The following is a 17,939-nucleotide window of genomic DNA, read 5'->3' as shown; positions in this document are numbered from 1 at the left end:
TTTTTTTTGAATAAAAAACGTTTTTTACTTCAAAATTACAAAAATTATCAATTTTTAGCAGCATTTTTTGCAAAAACGAAATCGGCAACATATATTTTTTTATGCAAAATTTGATTCTCTGTCAATTGAAGAATAAAATATCTTAAAGGGAAAAAATTCTCACCGTCAGAAATAAACTGTTGGATATGCCCTTAAACACAAACTTAAACGAATCATGATTAACAGTCACTGATGATGCTGTCAATACTATTTCGCTATTCCGTGACATGGGGGCGGAGGAACTATGGATTGTGTTTGGGGAGGCATAAATCTTTGGATTAATATCTATCAATGGTCTTTCAAATGCACTAGGCAACGAGTGATCACACACAGTTATTTCTGACCCATACCTTTACCGACAGTATTACGGTTCTCTCGTAGCTTGAAAAGGAAAAAATGACTGCGCGGGAGACATTGATGCTATTTGAAGATGTGACTTTAACATAAAGAATGATGATTGATCAGCCTAAATCACCGGGGTTTTACTGTAAGATCGCACAAACTTATCAGTTGGAGATAACATGATTAACATTTTTTGCACAAAATGGGAAGACTAATTATAAGTGAGGCTATTCCTCAACTGTGGTCTAGTCTTTTCCAGCATGTAAAACGTGCAATATATTAATGTAGCTGTTTAGTGAGACGAGCTTGGGATTAGCTCTTATGCTACCTAGTCCATGCACTAATAGATTGCGAAGGGACAAAGAGGGTTCCTTTTAAAACAACTCTTTCTGAGGCCTCATATTTTCAGAAGCTTGTACATTGTGGATGAAAGAAAAGATGCCGCGGTCATTTTTAATGTGGAAAATCTTGTCTCCCGTGCATTGCCTTGTGTGCATGTGGTGGCGACTGTGAATAAACATATATTCTTGGCAAAATAGTAGTAATTTTAAATATGTTTTAGTACTCTAGTGATTTTATTATGTTTTAATCAATCTATCTTAAACTCTACATGGAAGAAATGGATTGAGGACTCATCTTTGAAATTTACGTCATAGTTTAACCGGAAGTGTCAACTTTATATTTAAACATTTAAATCATGATAGAATAAGTGGTTTTTGGGGATAATTTAAGCCAAAAGTTTAATAACCAGCACAAACAAAATTCAATTTTTCTTCAAATTTTACAAAAAGTTGAAAATTTGAACTATAAATTGACATTTCTATGTCCGCCATTTTGGATATTACCAGATGTAAGGGTTTTTAAGAAATATGTCTTATACATTGTATCCATCAAACGCACCAAAGAAAGGTTCCTGCACAATTTGATGATAGTAGCAATACGTTAAAACACATTTCAATTACCCTCCCTAAAAAGTACGCTTATTTAAGTACAATGTCCGCCATGTTGAATTTTTACCGGAAGTAGGGTTTCTGAAGACATCTAATCTATTTAATTTATTTAAAAGTAGTAAAAAACAAAGGTTTGTACCAAATATTATGATAGTAGCATGGTAATAACACATTTTTACACACTAGCCTTCGATATTGGGCTGATTTAAGTATGACGACCGCCATTTTGGATTTTACCGGAAGTGAGACATTTTTTTCAAATGCCTCCCTATCTAATATAAAAGAGTAATAGTTGAGGAAGGTCTATGCCAAATTTCATGCTTGTAACAGGATGTGCACAATATTTTACAAAGCCGCCGTACTATGGCTGCTAAAAACGAATTATTATTTCACAATTTCGCTTTTTTTTTAAATTTCTCGTACCAAGTGCCCCTTTAACTAGGATAGCAATTTTGTTTTAACGCCGGATGCGCGTTTCGTTTACTTAAGATTCACAAGTGACACTTAAAATAGAAAAAAAGTAAAAAAGCCAAATAGAGTACGAAAATCAAGAGCATTGAGGACCAAAAATTCCTTGTGACCGATAACTTTCCATAAAAGCCTTCCTTAATTTCCAGTGTCAATGAAACAATGCTTAGCTGGAAGTTTTTGCTATGATTTAAAGGTCTTTTTTATTTGAATCTATGCCTGTGCATATTTGTACGTATATTAGTAAATCACACAAAACACGTTTCTTAATACATCAGTACTCACCACATGTGCTTTAAACTTTAATAATCCATATGTAAGTCACAGAATCATTTCAACTTTTGTTCATTCACATTATTCAATAATTTCCAATTCTAACTATAACTTTTATTTTTTACCAATCAAATATATAGTTTTCACGTTTAAATAAACACATGTATAATGTAAGTCAGTGAATCGGATAAACGTTAATTATTATGTATTACAGTGCCAGTGATGCGTATCAGGTAAAATCAATTGTATTGGTTATTTGAAAATGTATACTTATCATGCTTATGTAAAACAACTCATTTGATATTTCCCCTGGTCAAATGAGGCGGTTAAAAACAGGAGTCCCTAAGTATGCGACCTTGGCTACTAAGTTATTTATATATCAGAATATAATTGAATAAATATATTTGTAACCGTTAAAAAAACAACAAAAAAAGGTCTTTTTTTACTGTGCGCTGTACACTATTTAAACTCATATGATTGTTAATGTGTATGCATGTTGTTGCTGAAATAAAAGAATGAAAACCAGTTGAAACGTTTATTTGACATTGCATTGAAAATAAACAAAAACATTATTGACACATAGCCTGGTTTAAATGCATATTGAGAAGGCCAACACCTAGGGGTGCAGAACAACTTGAACATCATGAAACTAAAACCTGTGAGTAGTTTTAAATGAGCACTAAAATCCAAACTTGCGAAATTAATATGACAAGGACTTAGCAAATCACAAAATCCCAGGCAGTAACAGTTGTGATCCGCACACTATATTACACTGGATGTGTCGTAACGTTTTAGTGTATTGTTTATTTGTGTATTTCTCCATTTATTTGTATAGTAGTCATGTAATGTTGTCATTTAAGTGCTATATTTAACATTGTCACAAAAGTGGGAGGTTTGGCTAGCCACCAAACCAGGTTCAACCAACCATTTTGTTTTATGAAAATGTCCTGTACCAAGTCAGACAAATTGCAATTGTTATCTTATAGTTCGTTTCTGTGTGGTGCTTTGTCGTTTTTTTTTGTTGAACCTAAGTTGTTTCGTTGTTTTTTCTCTTATATATGATTTGTTTTCCTCTGTTTTATTTAGTAACCCGGATTTCTTCTCTCTCAATCAATTAAAACGAAGAGAAACCAGGTGAATTCATGTGGTAAGCGTGTCATGTTATGCATAGACTATCTTATCAGTAATATGATAAGTTGCATTCAAAGATGCATGTAAATAAATATGATGGCTCTGTGCCTCACACACGAAGAACGTATCCAATGTCATTTGAATAATAAAAATGGTCTGTACTTTGATAACTTCAAAAAATATGGAAATCGTGTTGTTTTAGACATAGAATAATTGTCACTGGTATTATCCCGTGACCCCACATTAGCCCGAGACCTAGTCGAGGTGCTGATATAGGTAAAGGGGTGATAACCGGGCCGATCAGAAAATACCATGTTTTAATCTCTTTCGCATATACTTACGAAAAATGTCGATAATTAATATTATACAGTAGAAACCAAGCTGATTTGATTTTCATTACGGTTTTACCGACTGTATTTTTCTCATATCGTTTAATAGCATTCCAAAATGTTCCATACCCGAACATAACATGGTTGAAGGAATATTTTAGACGAAATTAACTTGCAAACTTCTATAGGTTGCACTTGTGTAAAACCAGCAATGCAATTTTCCATAGGAACTGCCTAAATTGCATATGCAGTCACTCTTCATTCAGGAAGTTTTGAAGAGAATGTTATATTTCCCTGGAAAGGAGACATGCACTACTTTTTTTTGCACTAATAAAAACATATAGCTGTGCGGCATATTTTCAAGTTTTACTGCCCTCCATTTATAAACATTGCAGGTTCGCACTGAATTTTTCCATTAAATTTGACTCAACACCCAAATGTCTTCCAGTCCTCCTGAAAAATAAGTTAAATAAATAGACATTTTTATGTATATCCATTTAATTCTCCAATCAAGTCTTAATTAAAAAAAAAAACAACTTTGCATCCATGGCAACAACTATGTAAACAGTAGCAGTATTTAGTGCAAATTCAATTTCTCCCCAAAAGAGGCGTGACTTGCAAATCACACGTGATTTACAAAGTGCAACCTATAGTGTACTTTCAAACCCCTTTTAGTATCAAAATATTCCTATATTCTTGTTGTTATTTATGTAAGTTATAGAAAATAATAAGTTACAATGGTAGTTTTTTCATTATTATTTTTTTATAGTACTTCTAGTAACTATACCCTGTTTGCGGCAAGATGCGTTTTTTTCCTGTTCACTATTTTTTTTTTTTTTATGCAATTTATATTTTTTTTTTTGTCTACTTAATAAACTCATTATATATTTGTGTTTTTCTTGTACCTTTGTGTAATAGCTATTTGAATCATGGTTAGTTTTACTACAATCTGTTTATTTTGTAGAATTTTTGTCTTCTTTATGTACTATACCATAAAATGCATAACAAGTTGTCATACAAGTTTCAAAAAACTATCCCTATAACAAAAACATACACCTTATCTTTACTTTCTGTTTATGTTATAGCACACAAGCCTGTCAGCACTGATAAAAAATTAAATGAAGAGAGGTCAAATTATATGAACTTGTCAAATTACAAAATAATGAGATTAACCATCATGATGATTTTTATATGATTTATATAAAAAATCTTACATCTGGGGTCACCTTCAGTACCATCTGATATAAACAAAAAACTTAGTCATTCATGATTGTTTAGTTGTAAAGTCCTATATTTGATATTCAAATATTAAAATACTGGAATAAAGTGCATTTCAAACAATTCTTACAATAACAATGGGTCTAATCCCATGGCGTCTAAGGAAATACACATTTCAGAAAGGAAACAAGCCATATAATAAGGGGATAAAATACAGAAATAAGACTTTACCTGCTGAAAAAGGCAAATTTGTGAGACTACCAAAAGACTTGTATGACTTAGTGACTAAATCTGTTCATAATAAGAATGTTCAACTCATTCCTGCCTCTACAAAGTCAGCTCGCTTTCTAAGGCCGAAGCCTCCGACAAAAACAGAATTTGAAAAATGTGCTGAAAATGAAACAAAAACAGGGTAAGAATACTTTTTTGGTTATTAAGCTTTCAAAAATAATTAAACTTGCTTAAAAAAGTCACTTATAAACAACTATGAAGAAAAAGGCATGTGTCTTATATGCCAATTCTTTAAATGTGACAGCTGAAGAAAATGCAAGCTAGGATTATACTTATTTTTAAATTTCTAGTCCTATATTTATTTTCAAGAGGTAAATAGTGCATGATTTTTATATATAATATATATAAAAACACAGGCAAAGAAAAAAATATGCACTTTTGAGAGTACATTTAATCGAAAAGCTTATTTAAAGAAAACACTATTGTAAGGGAGGTAATTCAAAATAAAATTATTTTCACCTTTCCAAAACTTAGTTTTAACAAATTAAAAACTAATTCACTTCAATTTTGGCAACATTTTTCAACTTCAGGTCAGAGAAAAATAGTTTTCGACTCCTTCGGATCAATGAACTTGAACAGATGTGGAATGAGGTTTTCATAGAACACAGAAAAATATCCCCTATGTGTACAGGGTTCATATCATGGGATTTAAGTGCAGAACAGCAAAGAGGGGCTGCCTGGAGGGAAAAGGCAAGCTGCAATAAGTGTTCTTACCATTCAAAAATGTTCAACCTTTACAATGAGGTGATCGCAAAGAAACGTGGTCGTCGAACAGCAGCTATTAATCTATCCATACAAGTCGCACTTAATCACATAGCTATCAGCACAACTGGTCTACAGAAATTATTTCTTGGTTCTAATATACCAGCTCCTTCCACTTCAAGTATGCAACACAGTGCTAATGTTGTTTCTGAAATTATAGAAGAGTACAATCAAAAGGATTTGGTTCAGAAAAGAAAATTACTGAAGGAAATAAACATATTAAGAGGTGATAATCCTAATATTATTAACATTCAGGCCGACGGAATGTATAATAACCCTATTTATTCCGGAATGGGTATAACACCATTTCAACCAGCTACCCAATGTACATATAACATGTTAGAAAATAATACTTATAAGCACAGTATTGTAAGCACAAGACAAGTGTCTAAGCTTTGCTCAAATAAGAGTGAACATAAAACAAAAACAAAAATAAAATTTCACAAAGCTTAAGGTCACTGTTCCGCAAACATTGAAATGCATGACAGCATAGGCAGTGAGGAGCGATGGGCTAAAGACTGCTTGTTAGAACTGAAAAATGATGGTCTGGAAGTTCAAGAAATTACCACTGACCCTGACAGCAGTGCATTTAGAGCTGCAGAGTCTCTCTTTAAAGCTGGTACAACCAATACTCAGCCAATTCATTTTCTAGATACGAGACATGTGTCCGCAAATCATAGAAATTTTATTAAAAAAATGTCAGGTCTGAAGGAAATAATGCCGGCACGATTAGTTTCAGAGAAAGATAAAATGCTAAAAAGGTTTGCATTAGATATGGCAGCACGTTGTCAGGCAGAGTACAATGCTGCCTTTGATAAATTCAATATGGACTCTGTACGGGTAAAAGTTTACCTATCATATGCATGTCATGCTATAGTTTCTTGCTATCAGGGCGATCATAATGGTTGTACAAAATATTCCCTTGTTTGTTCAAATAGGAACAGTTTGAAGACATGGACTGAAAAATCAGCTTATCTGAAAAATAACTTTAAATTAAATAAAATAGAGAACACAGCAGCATTGTTACGTGAATGCGTAAAATATCGCCTTGGACCTACCATGCTAAACCGTACATGCAAAAACACTAACACACAAAAAGCTGAAGCAACTAACCGTGCAATACGTGCAACTGTACCTAGCAATGTAACATTTACCAGAAACTATAAAGGAAGGGTACATACAGCTATACATAACGTAAATAATGGCCCTGGAGAATCCATCGTGAAACTCTGTCAAGCGGCTGGGGTTCCTATCGAACCAGGAAGTCGTGCTGCTCATGGTCTGAAAAATATTCAACAACATAATGAAAAACATAAATTATATAAGCAGTCAAAGCAGTACACAGATCAGAGATGCTCAAAAAACATGAACTGTATAAAATATATGATGAGTATCAAGAGGAAAAAGACAATGAGAAAAACAAACTTTTACCGACAAAACGGCTGGCCGCAAAACAACATCAAGAGTATTCGTTTGCCGAAAAACTCCGATCAAGACATGTTAAAAATAAATAAATTACCTGCATCAGATAAGACATCACGGTAAATGATTATTTGTACACTGTTTTGCCCGTCTACAGAAAATTCTCTCTATGTTTATACTGTGCGACTCTAAGATCAGGTGCTCCGGTTTAATACATTTGGGGTTATGGCAAAGGTGTGAAATATCTAAAGGATCACCGTTTGAAGAGAAACGGGGAAGATTTTCTTTTAATATTCTTTTATCTAGCATATAAGATAATCTGTGAGCTCTTTCAAGAGTTCTAGTGCCATCAGGCCAATTCATAACTTTTTTCCCATAGACCCCATGCTCCAAAGCTCCAACCCACACTGTACAGTCATAATTTCCATGATTTTTTTTCACTTTTCTTAGACAAAGCTAAAGCCAATGCATTCCAAAATGATTCCATGTTGTTTCTGTAAAATGAAAACCCAAAAGGGGTCCGAAATTGGGATCCCAGGGAGGCTGAGGGGTGAATTCCCATTATTTACCTTATAGGTTGCACTTGTGTAAAACCAGCAATGCAATTTTCCATAGGAACTGCCTAAATTGCATATGCAGTCACTCTTCATTCAGGAAGTTTTGAGGAAAATGTTATATTTCCCTGGAAAGGAGACACGCACTACTTTTTTTTGCACTAATAAAAACATATAGCTGTGCGGCATATTTTCAAGTTTTACTGCCCTCCATTTATAAACATTGCAGGTTCGCACTGAATTTTTCAATTAAATTTGACTCAACACCCAAATGTCTTCCAGTCCTCCTGAAAAATAAGTTAAATAAATAGACATTTTTATTTATATCCATTTAATTCTCCAATCAAGTCTTAATTAAAAAAAAAAAACTTTGCATCCATGGCAACAACTATGTAAACAGTAGCAGTATTTAGTGCACATTCAATTTCTCCCCAAAAGAGGCGTGACTTGCAAATCACACGTGATTTACAAAGTGCAACCTATAAAGGCTAATATTTCAAAGAACTTTAAAAAAAAAAAAACAAACTTAAAAACGTTCTGATTTACGACATTTCAATTGTTACTCGCAAAAATGTTATACTCTTATTAGGAATATCAAAAGATGGCATAAGTACTATGTCTCCAAGAAATTTTTTTAATTGAGAGTTATATGTTTTCCCTGCTTTCAGGACGGTTTTACAAACACACTTGTCAAATGTAAGGCATAAGTACAACGTAGATCATTCATTCGTCAAAAAGGTCTATTAGTCCATCAGCTGGTAGGGCAAAATTTCAATTCTGTGTTACACCCCAGGGTACCGCAATTTTTTTGTATACATTTAAAGAGTAATATCTGAATGTTGGCATGTTAAATGTGCTTTAACATCGCATTTCAAAACGTTCTGATCTTTATTCATCAATATTTGTTTTTATTTCGTAGCCATTTATAGAACACGGTTTCACCAAGATGGAATAGACCTTCTGAAAATTCCACATAACGTGTCAAAAAGCCGAATGCTTTGCTTTTTTTCTTTACCAGACATAACACTTACTGAATCACAACCTGTCTTGACGGGAAATCCTGGCAGTTTTTTACAAACATTCTCACCAAATTACGCACACATTGATTGCATATTTAATAATCTGCATTTGGAAGATGTATCTGCCAGACTAACAATGTTAGAATTGATATGCAACTGTGAAAATAGTAAGCCAATACTTCCTAATCAGTGTCAGAAGGTTGTTTAACAATGGAGTCGTAACCTTAGTTAGCTGCATGTTTTTGCCTTCCGAAACCTTTTTTATCGGCTTCTTCCTGTTTGATTATAAGCTAAAACCATTCTACGCTAATTCATTTTCAGCATATATGTGGTGGCACATACTTCCATGTGATACAAATAAATCAATACATTCAAGTGTAAATCTACAGGATTGTTTACTCTTTTCAGAACCCAATAATTCAGCAAGAGTAACTTTGTTTCCCCCACCTTACAAACATTCTTCCATTCCCAAGAACACGATTGTGATTGTCTAGAACTTAACGTAACGATTTGCCCTCCCAAGGACCTGCAGTTCTTATTTCTTTATGAATACTGTGAAATACTAATCAGTGACAGAATCAATGTGGGACCTCTTTTCGAAACTTAAAGGATGGTTTTTAAAATAAGAATTGTCAAATCGAAAAAAGTGCTTAGTATCCTAGCAATGGATTGAATAACTGCCATGTCATTAAATATCCACATGCTTTCCTTAGGAATGACCCTTTTCTAAAAGACTACTCAAGACAGATTTTAATTTTTCATTACATGTGCACCATCAAAGTTTGCTAGAGACATTGGAAGAGGACCTAATTCAAACTGGAGAACCTATCGCATAACCAACTATCTTGTCTGGGCTATGACAAGCAGGCGACATTTTTTTCATCTGCTGTCTATGTTTTGTTGTTCTTATCAGCAATTTACTGCTTGACTTTAATTTCCTTTTTAAAAATATAAGCAATGATTTTCTTTTGAGTGTTTTGAAGATGACTTTTGACGTTCCGTAATGAAAAGTTCTGAGGCAAAAATTCCGTTTGCATACGAGTTTATAATAAGAAGGTCGCACATTCATACTTAAGAAGCAACAGAACCCGAGAACTAGCCATATATCTGCTCAGATGTTTTAAATGGATTTGGCCAGCTTTGCAGTGTCTGAAACAATTTCAAAACATTAGTTTCGTCTCGCTTCATTCGAGTTTTTCTTAGCTCTTTTTGGGCGGATGTTTCAGGTTTAACCAGTCCTACCAAATCTCGAGATTTTAAGGATATTGAAGCCCTTTCGAATGCATTTAGCAACCAACGTTTATCATAATCTTTATTTAAATTGAAACCGATGAAGCCATATTTTTTGTATCTCTAAAAAACCTAAGAAAGTAAAACGTATTGCCAAATCCCACAACTGACTATTTGACGTTCGTTCAAAGCAATGTTTGTCGATTGAATGACTTAACAATCTTAAGCCAATCTTAACGCAAAACAAATCACCTTAATTTTTTTTTTTTCATAAACATTTCGTTACACATTCACTTTATAAAATAAATTGTCTTACAAAAACATCATAAATCGACAATTAAATGTTTGTTTTCAGTTGCAAATTGATAATGCTTATGTGTGAATACATATGTATTGGCTTCCGAAGCTACACAAAACCCCTTACAAATATAGATTTATTTCGTCTTCAAGCCATTGTTCAACTACTAAATTGTCTATTCTTCTTACCAGCACACTTGGTACAATTAAAAACCTTATAATAAATTGTTCAAATAAGGCCTTCGAAAATAGTGGAATAAATTACTTTTGGAGTGTCAAGAACTCGTTGGAAGTACTTGATAAATTGCATGCTTATATTGGTGATTTTGAATCTGTTCAAAGTTTTGATTTTTCTACCCTGTATACCACATTGCCTCACATTCTCATTAAGAAAAAATTCACACACCTAATTAAATGGGCATTCAAAAAATCAGAATGTGAATATATATGTTCAAACTCTTTTAGGTCATTTTTTAGTAGCAATAAACAAAAAAACTATGTTAATTGGACATGCTTTGATACTTTATATGCCCTTGAACATTTTTGTTCGCTTTGGGGATTCCATATATCGTCAGATTATCGGAATTCCAATGGGGACTTACTGTGTACCACTTATTGCGGACCTCTTTTTGTATTGTTTTGAGTTACAATTTATGACAAAAATAAGCAAAGACCCATCAAAACAACATATGATAAACAAATTTAATAATACTTTTAGATATTTGGATGATATTTTGGCTCTCAATAATGACGAGTTCAGTATGTATATTAATGAAATTTATCCTGCTGAACTTACTTTAAATAAAGCTAATACTAACAATGACCACTGCCCTTTCCTCGATCTTGATATCTATATCACTCATGGAAAGCTGAATACTAAAATTTATGATAAAAGGGATGATTTTTCATTTCCTATCGTTAATTATCCGTTTTTAGATGGTGACGTTCCCTTGTCACCATCTTACGGTGTTTATATATCTCAACTTGTACGATTCGCTCGTGTATTTAACAATGTTTTAGATTTTAACGAGAGAAATTTATGTATTACTGAAAAATTATTACACCAGGGTTTTCGATATCACAAACTAGTCAAAACATTTACTAAATTTTATCATCGTTATAAAGACATCATTCGTAAATATAGCTCACCATGCAGACTTCTTATACGTTCAGTTATTTCACATCCAATTTTTTATGGAAATATTCTTTATAAAGCACAACGGTGTCAGTATTCACCTCAGAAACTTACAAAACCTTTGAATAGACTTATTAAGAAGGGATATAATTACGATACTGTTGTCAAGTCATTAAATATTGCATATTTTGGCGTTAATATTGAGTCACTGATAAGGTCTTTGCGTCGGAACTAAACACATTTATTCTAAAAACAGTTGTTGGCATGACACGGGTTATGTTCTTCTCATATATGTTATGATGGTATGATACTATACCCCTAACGGGAAGGATTGTGCCTGATGTTCATATGATGACATCATAATCTTTCAGTCAGTTTAATTGAAGTCTGGAGCTGGCATGTCAGTTAACTGCTAGTAGTCTGTTGTTATTTATGTATTATTGTCATTTTGTTTATTTTCTTTGGTTACATCTTCTAACATCAGACTCGGACTTCTCTTGGACTGAGTTTTAATGTGCGTATTGTTATGCGTTTACTTTTCTACATTGGTTAGAGGTATAGGGGAGGGTTGAGATCTCACAAACATGTTTAACCCCGCCGCATTGTTGCGCCTGTCCCAAGTCAGTAGCCTCTGGCCTTTGTTAGTCTTGTATTATTTTAATTTTAGTTTCTTGTGTACAATTTGGAAATTAGTATGGCGTTAATTATCACTGAACTAGTATATATTTGTTTAGGGGCCAGCTGAAGGACGCCTCCGTGTGCGGGAATTTCTCGCTACATTGAAGACCAGTTGGTGACCTTTTGCTGTTGTTTTTCATTTGGTCGGGTTGTTGTCTCTTTGACACATTCCCCATTTCCATTCTCAATTTTATATTGTACATATTGTATACTGAATCAAAGACGGTAGATGTATATGTCAAAGAGACCTGACTACAGACATCCCAGGTTGGTGTTTCTTATGGGATCATTAAAGATATAGTGCCGCTACATTTCAATTTTAATTTCTACAAACAAAACAATACGAAATGCATTCGACTGTTCGCTTCTGTTGGCACAGAGAGTTGTAAAAAGGTACCAGGAATTAAATGTACGGCCTTTCCTCTTCTGGAGTGACACCAACACACTTACAGCTAAGAATTAAATTTATTACCACATTTACATATAACCATTGTTTGATAGTATGATAGAAAAAAATAAAATATGGTGCATTGATCTGTTATAGGTAAGTTAAACAAACATGACAAAGGCATACGTTCACTCAAATTTCCAAACGTTTAACTACTCCATGTATTAAAACTCATCAAATGGATTGATCAATGAGATGTTATTTCGTCATTTTCGTATAAAAGGCTTGATTGTAATATCGAACAGTAACACACATTTTATTTTAGATAAACAGCTGAATTACAAAAGTGTGTTTAGATCATATTAAATTGTGCTTTTGAAAAAAAGATCTCCGCATAGAAGGGGCAAAAAAGCTTATCCGATGAGTTCTGAATGAAAGTATACTCATTTGTATATAGAAATAGAGTACAGATATGCTTGAATATGGGAGACGTGCTTACTTTCTAAGGAAAACATCATAAAAGACATATTTATATCTCTGAAAAAAATCGAGGTGTATGTGTTGTCAGCGATAACAATTGACTGATATTCTCACTTGAAAATCAGACTCTTTCCTTTTTATAAAAGCATTCTTTTCGTAATTATCTTTTTGTCCACCCTGTTCATTTTAAAAAATCAAAAATATTTGATTAATATCTTCATTCACTATCGACCATGCAAAGCGGCTTTATCGCTTTTAGATAGTTGGTTCGTATTTCAAAGTTCTTATTTAAACATGATTCGTCATAAGAACAGTATTGTATAGCTTGCAATTATCATCTATGAACTAAAAATACAATCGATCGTCGAATTTGCCCTTTGCAATCGTATGTTAATTGGTGCCTTTTCACAAGAAAAGGTAAATCCGAATAATACGAATTATTTAATTATGCTCGCTAAACGTCTAGTCTCAAGTTTCTCTTGCATATATTCATGCGTTCTACAATGACAAAGAACGGGAAATTTGAACTACAATTTAGAAAGCAATTGTATGTTTAATAGATATTTAGTTTCCAAAACCCTATCCACAACAATAATCGGGTTTCAATTGAGGTTTTATGCGAAGACAACTTGGCACATATTCTATGTGTAGCGATTGTTTTAAAAATCTCATTCTCATCACACCTGGACACAGAACAGATGTTCAACCTAGGATCAGAATATGATTAAGGCGACCGTATATGTACATCCCACTAACCTAAGGGTTGTCTTGTGTGTAATTTACTATGGTATTAAAGGTATGACGGTAGACTATTGGTGCCACATGTGGAGCAGGATCTGCTTACCCTTCAGGAGCACCTGCGATCACCCCTTGTTTTCTTGGTGGGGTTCGTGTTGTCTTTTCTTTAGTTTTCTATGTTGTGTCATGTGTACTATTGTTTGTCTGTTTGTCATTTTCATTATTAGCCATGGCGTTGTCAGTTTATTTTATATTTCTGAATTTGATTGTTCCTTTGGTATCTTTCGTCCCTCTTTGGTAAACCGCCATTTTGTATAATACATAATCGGTCTAGTTCTTTGTTCAAATTCGAAGATTTTAAATATCTTTACAAACTATTGATTAAAATGTTTATTAATATAAAGAATCTTATTGATTTATTGCACATTCCAAATGTTTAAACAAGTAATAATTTATTTATTTTTTTAGAATCAAATTTTTAATTAATCCATTTTAGAGGAGATAACAATTTTAGTAAAAAAATAAACTTGACTTTTTTTCTTGTAGCAAGCAAAAAAGTTCGGTCGCACCATTTCAAAAGAAGAGCAAGAGACACTCATAAATCGAAAATAAAATGACAACGCCATGGCTTAAAAGGAATAAGACAAACAGACAAATAATAGTACACAAGAAACAATTTCATAACAAAGAAACATCAGATCGAGGTCACTACCAGGGAGGTCAAGTCCCTCTGCCTTACTTCCACTGCTGATTATTCTAATATTTGCATTCTGCATACTATCATCAAAGCCTTTGAATTTATATCTCCTACATGTAACGATCGTCTTAGATCCAAACTTATCAGAAAGGTAATGATACAGTTTGCATGAGTTGTTAGTCAATGATTGTTCACCATTATGATTATCCAAGTTTTATAAAAGTTACACAGATCTAAAATAAACAAAATAATGTGTAAAACACATATGATAGGTACAACTACGGTGATAATTACGTAAGAAATAAATTCATTATAGATACCAGGACTAAATTTTGTATATACGCAAGACGCGCGTTTCATCTACAAATGACTCATTAGTGACAATCGAATCCAAAAAAGTTGAAAATGCCAAATAAAGTACAAAGTTAAAGAGCATTGAGGACCAAAATTCCAAAATTCCTAAAAAATAAACTGTTCAGACGTAGAATATCATATGTAATTGGGATAAACGTTACGTAAAAAGATAGATGCACATGTATTTTGTTTACAAGGCCACTATCTTACGTACAGGTAAAGAAAATGGACGTAGCAGTAGTGGACATGCATGCACCAGTGATTGAAATACGCTTTATAATCTGTATACTCAAATGAGTGTTTCAAGTGCGTTAAAAAAAAAATGTAGATCCGAGTCATATTGCTCACGTTAACGTAAATGGGGTGCTAACTAATACAGTAACATCAGATATTAAGATCGGAAAAATGTACGCCAGACGTGTTTTACGTCTACAAAAGTCAATGACGCTAGAAAACAAGGTTCTCGGTCGTATAGGAATAAGAATAAGAATAAGAATAGTTTATTGTATTAATCAAAACTCCCATGAAGAGCAAAAAAATTATTACATTTTATGATATATACACATGATACATGTGATTAACATTGATTTTGTTGATTACAGTGATGAAAAAAAATAAATAAAAAAAAACATTTGTTATGATCTATAAAGACTATAACGTATATTAATTGAGTATTGCAAAAGAACCTCCACATCTAACAAAATCACTTGTTTGGCTGCATCAATATCAGGCGAAGTGAGTCAATTTAATGTTATTCTCGGTAAATAACGAATATAATTTTTGTTTACTATCTTTAAAGTTAATTTTACACCTGGAAATACATTTAGAATTGTAATTATACCGTACCTGCCTTTTTAGTGAATGATGAAATTATATCTAACAGCAATGTTTTTTTGCGACTTGTCTATTCTACAGTGTTAAATTCAATAATATAACAAATCTGACATACATTCTAACGATATATATACGCAATATTACCCAGGAAGTTCCAAAAAACGACACTTGGATATCTTAATGCGTATTAAATCAAATTTGCATAATGACGCAATGATTATTTTATAGCTAAACAAAGTTAAACAATAAATGAAATTTAAATTGAAATTTTAAAGGTAGTCTTAATCTTCCTTACAATCCGTACACACTTACAGCACATGATATAAGAGGAAGTGTTATAACTGTTTACTTAATGTATTACACTTTCTGTTGACTTCTTCGGTCAAATAAAGTAACAAAGATATATCTTTTCAGTGTCGATTATATTTTTATCGACAATTTGGGATCTTAAGGAATATAAAAAAAATTTTTTACTCAACATCTTTATAATATATTTTTTGGTAGAAATTATAGCTGCGTTAAAAATAACGTTCCTCAAAAGCCTCCAACTAACTTTTTTGTTTCTGACATTAAGGTAATCATGTAATCGAGTATATAAATGCACAACGAATGCAAATTATTGAACCAGATATTATCAAAACTAAAAATGTAAGAATAAATATATTTTTCGAAATGTGTACTGAAATTCAATGTGAGAAAAAAAGTACAAAATTAATGGTTGCCAAAATATGCAATCTTTATATTTTAACTTTGCTTTATTTTTTAACATACGTTCATGTAGTATTATAATTTTTATATTGACTACAATAAACATGATTTTTTTTTTCTCCGACTGACTTTTATACATCATAATAGCCAACAATAGTATACTGCTGTTTAATAGTGATATAAATCGATTGAGAGGAAACTATTCCAGGTAACAAAATAAAACCAATGGAAATACATCAAATATTAGAAAAAAACAACAGCACAGCATAAGCATTGAAGTGAAACAAAACTAACGGCAATACAACACACAAAGAAACGAACTACATTGTATTTCACAACAACTGCCAAATTCCTCTCTTGGTAAAAGACATTTTGAGAAAAAATATTGTGGAATGAACCTGGTTTTTATGACTAGTCAAACCTCGTAATGTTGAAAATATCGCTTAAATTACATCATTGCATGACGGTGTACAGTAAAAATAAATGTAAAACACTCATGACAGGGAAATACATAAAAATAATATACAATAGTACATTTCTACAATGGTCTACACGTTAATCACAGCATAACAATAAACAATAAAATCCAATTACGACGATACACAAAAACAGCATGAAAGAATTATAAAAGGTGCGTCACACGAATGTATAAACGCCATAAAAAGTTACGTCACAGATATTTCCTAAAAATTAATATAAAATTAATTTATTCTTGTAAGGGTGTCATTTGATATGATTTGATCGAGTACAATCAATATTGCATGTAAGTTACTTAAGCGCGTCCTGATTTGTATATTCATGTGGTGAAAGTCGTTGATGTACTATAGATTCGTTTATTTTCATGGGTACTTAATTCGTGGATCGAAAAAAAATCTGCATTTTGTCGATATTTAAGTTCATGGTTTCGACAAAGTCGGCATACATTCCTTTAAAAAACATTTAAAATTCAGCAATGATTTATAACATTGCTATAAAGCAGGAGGTTTGGCTTGCCATGAAACCATATTCAACCTACCATTATATGTTATAATGTCCTGTATCAAGTCAGGAATATAGCAGCTGTTATTAAATAGTGTGTTTCTATGTTGTGGTTTATTGGCGTTTGTTTGATTGTTCTTTAGTGTTTTTGATGTTTCTTTGTTTTCCCTCGGTTTTAGTTTGTAGCCTGAATTTGTTTCATCTGTATCGATTTATGACTTTTTAACACCGGAATATTACTGTTGCCTTTATTTATAACAATTACAAGAATAGGAATATACAATTGTGTTAGTACTGGTTTTATTAAATGTATTTATATCTAAATATTTCGTGTTTTTTTCTATATCAAACTGTGTATAACAAAAAAAAACAACATGTGCATAGATTTGCTTCACACTAGTTAAATGCAAATGTATAAAACAGATAACATACACATTGAAAAAAAAATGAATTAAATACAAGCAAAAAGACTTAAAGCAATGACCTATACATGTATGTTGGAAGTACAAATACCGAGAAATGTCTAACAGCATTCGAATGCACGCTGAGCAAAATAGTCATATTCGGGAATAGGCCACGTTCGGTACTTTAAAGACTAGATGGCGTAGACGGTAAACCACAATA

General features: G+C 32.5%; 1 long non-coding RNA gene across 1 annotated transcript; it reads right to left on the bottom strand.

Annotated features, from left to right (window-relative positions):
* Positions 1-3,786: 3,786 nt before the first annotated feature.
* On the bottom strand, positions 3,787-7,078 carry LOC134695129 (uncharacterized). The gene is made up of 3 exons (XR_010102712.1): positions 6,985-7,078; positions 5,756-5,951; positions 3,787-3,985 (listed from the first exon to the last, which is right to left on the bottom strand). It is a non-coding gene; the product is annotated as an uncharacterized LOC134695129 (long non-coding RNA).
* Between the last annotated feature and the right edge of the window lie 10,861 nt (positions 7,079-17,939).

Source organism: Mytilus trossulus, chromosome 13, assembly GCF_036588685.1.
Source record: "Mytilus trossulus isolate FHL-02 chromosome 13, PNRI_Mtr1.1.1.hap1, whole genome shotgun sequence".
Taxonomy (NCBI): Eukaryota; Metazoa; Mollusca; class Bivalvia; order Mytilida; family Mytilidae; genus Mytilus; species Mytilus trossulus.
This window is presented reverse-complemented; position numbering and strand designations above follow the sequence as displayed.